At 51.0% G+C, this 3259-nt stretch overlaps 1 pseudogene; it reads right to left on the bottom strand.

Annotated features, from left to right (window-relative positions):
* Positions 1-379: 379 nt before the first annotated feature.
* Positions 380-2909, bottom strand: LOC103262461 (annotated as a pseudogene).
* Positions 2910-3259: the final 350 nt, after the last annotated feature.

Consider the following 3259-nt stretch of genomic DNA (forward strand, 5'->3'; position numbering starts at 1 on the left):
TTTTAAATGCACCAGTGAGGTAAGCATAATTATCCATATATAGCTTTCTTAAGGCTAGGAGAGTTCTGTGTTTCATTTATTATTTTGACTCAATTGTACTCTGCATAATACATCTCAAGACAGCCCCCCCCCTCGAGTGACCCCCATCCAACAGCCTAGAAAATTGACAAACTTCCCAGGTACATACAATATCTTGCATTTGAATCCCCCAAAGACTAAGGCAGGAGCACCCTGAAGTTGCATGCAGTCCCCTCATATTGCACAAAGTAAAATACAAGATCTGGAGCCCCCATGGGAGAACCCGTTCTGTTTTGAAGCTCCCAATCACATGCATTTTGAAATTCTCATATGGCTTAACCTTTTGCAATGGACTCAAATCTTAGTCACTCTAGGTGACTTCCTTTACTATGGCGTGTGGAGTGACTTGTTCTACCTTTTCAGTAGACACTAGTTTCTACTTGAAGGTCTCTTCATGCTCGTTGACCCTTTGAGTGACGGTTACAGAGCACCATCTGCCCCCTCACTGATTTTTCTCTAGCTTTGTGGTCACCATCACTTTCTCTTCACTTCTGTCACCCCCTTCTTTTCATCTGCCCGGCTCAAGTCTAGCCCATTGGTGACAACGCCATCTCCTCCTCCCTCCCACTTTGACCTTTTCCTTGGTTTCCTGCTCTTCTTTCTCTTTTCTTTCTACCTCCCCATTGGCAGCTATGTCTTCCTTTCTGGATTCCTTTGAGCCTTGATCACTCCCTTCCCCCTCACTCCCTCCTCCTCTTCTGCTTTCCCCTTCTCCTTCTCCTGCTGCGGTAACTTCCCCTCTTCTTTGGTGTCTTGCCCCAAGAGCACTTTCACTGATTTGGTTACAGTGACCTTCATGGTTGCTTCCTCCTTCACCGGGGACTCAGCTTTCTTCTTCGCTGGCACATCTTTTGGCTTCTCTTCCTCTTTCTCTACCTTCTCTTCCTTGGGAGACTCCTTGACTTCTTCTTTCTCTTCCTCCTCTTTCTGTTCAACTTTCCTTGCTCCCGCTTCTGCATTGGGCTTCACCTCTTCCACTGGCGACTTTGGCAGAGGGGACTTGGCTTTTTCTGGCTTTCCCACCTTGGCTTCTGCCACCAGTTCCTCCCTGGTAGCCACTTCCTCACTCTTTTCCTCAGTTTTCTTTTCCTCCTTAGCTTCGGCTTCCTCTCCTTCACCTTTAGCCTGTGTTTCTCCTTCTTCTTCCTGCTCCCTTTCCTCTTTTTCACTAGAGCCCTCCTTCTCAGAACCTTCCTCTTGGGCTTGGTCCAACTTGGCACCCTCATTTTCTTCTTCTTCTTCTTGGTCTTCTTCTTCCTTCTTTTCCTCTTCTCCTTGAACTTCTGGTACTTTCACTGGAGACTTCTTGGCAGCTACAACTTCTTCTTCAGCTTCTTGTTCCTCTTCCTTTTCTTCCACCTCTTCTTCCTTCTCTTCTTTCATGGAGACTGCCAGTTCCTTGGCAATGGCTGTAAGAGCCTCTTCCATTTCTGACTTCTCCTCCTCCACTTCGGTTTCCTCTATGATCTCCCCTACAAATTGGTATTGGACCTTTAACTTCGGCACCTCGACCTTGGTTTTCTGAAACTTACTGGATATTGTGACTGAGGGCCGTCGGTGTGTAGACAGTGACCCAGTGATGCTTCTTGAAAATGTACTAAATTGGGTCTCTTCACCCTCTAAAAGTTTTCTGTACCTAACGATCTCGATATCCAGAGCCATCCTGATGTTGGGAAGATCCTGGTATTCTTGCAGATGACGAGCCATTTCCCACTTTGTGTCCCGAAGCTCATTACCAACTGCTGGATGGTGTCCTGGTAGCTGCTGAGGTCATGATAGTGGCCATCCTCGATGTCACTGAGCTGACGCTCCAAGGACTTCTTGGTGTCATGCACCAACTCCAGCTCGATGCTCTTGGACTGCAGCTGGCACCGGTACTCAGCAATCTCCTCTTTGGTGGAGCAGATGACCTCCTTGTTCTGTTCAGCTGCCTTGGTGAGCTTGGCATAACAGCATTTGAACCACTCTTCGGCCTGGTGCATATTCTGGTCGGAGTAGCACTCTAGCTGGGAGCGGATCTCCTTCAGTGCCAACGAGATGTCTGTCTTCAGCAGTCGTTGTCGCTCCAACGTGGTGTGCAACGTCTGGATCTGGGACAACAGGTCGGTCACCTCCTCCTCGCGATTGCTCCACAGGAAGGCCACCTCGTCCTGCAGCGACGGCATCTTCTTGTCCAGCTCCACCTTGGCCAGCGACGCCTCCTCAATGTCAGTGCGCAGTGCGCAGATGGGTGCCATAGTGTCGTCGTGCAGCCACGCCTTCTCCATGCGCTCCTTGAGCCAGTGGACTTCCTTCTCTAGGTGGTCCAAGTCCAGCTGCACCTGCGCCTTCTCATGGTTCACCATCTCGAGGGTGGCACGCAGCTCACAGATCTCCTGGTTGTACTCGTCTCCCAGCTGAGCGTGCAAAGCCTGCTTCTGCCGCAGCGCATGAAACTCCGTCTCGATCTCCTTGTTCTGCTGCTCCAGATAGTGCACCTTATCGGTGTAGCCGGGGAAGCAGTCGTTCAGCCCCTACCGCTGCTCTTTCTCGTTGAAGCGGGACAGCTTGCAGTCGCCACCGGACCGGACTGCCGCGGTTGAGCAGGGCAGAGAACGGGCCAAAGTTGAGGCTCCTCTCGGCAGAGCTGAGCATGGCCGAGCTGCAGGCGAGGCGCAGGACGATCGTGCTGCGCTTGTAGGAGGCAGAAACAGTGCTGGGCGAGCCACGGGACCACCACTGCGAGCGGAAGCCGCTGGACCGCAAGCGACTGACGTGGCAAAAACTCTAGCAGGCCTCGGCCACCGCAGGTAGGCAGGCGGGTTGCCCAGCGAGTCCAACGTGTAGCTCATCTTGGAGGCCTTGGGGCATGTGGTTGTCACCGGAAGTGCATAGTTTGATTAAACTTCTGGCAAGAGCACACTCCTGGGGAGCCAGTGCTATTGCTTTTTGGTGGAAATTGGTGCTCTGCCACTGTTGAGGTATAGAGACCTGATACCTTGGCATGCATGGAGGTAATTAACAGCGTCTTTTGTACATTTAGCATAAGTGTTAATTTTTAAATACCAGGGATTTTTTGGGAGGGCCTAGTTGGGTCCAGGTTCCAAGCAGAAGGGGAGAGTGTAAGTTAACCCACACGTCTTGAAATGCTGCCACAGTAGAGTGCTGGTCATGATAGAAATCTCCGAGTCCTGATGGAAAC

The sequence above is a fragment of the Carlito syrichta genome, unplaced genomic scaffold (genome assembly GCF_000164805.1).
Source record: "Carlito syrichta isolate Samal-C Ts95f unplaced genomic scaffold, Tarsius_syrichta-2.0.1 Scaffold17475, whole genome shotgun sequence".
Taxonomy (NCBI): Eukaryota; Metazoa; Chordata; class Mammalia; order Primates; family Tarsiidae; genus Carlito; species Carlito syrichta.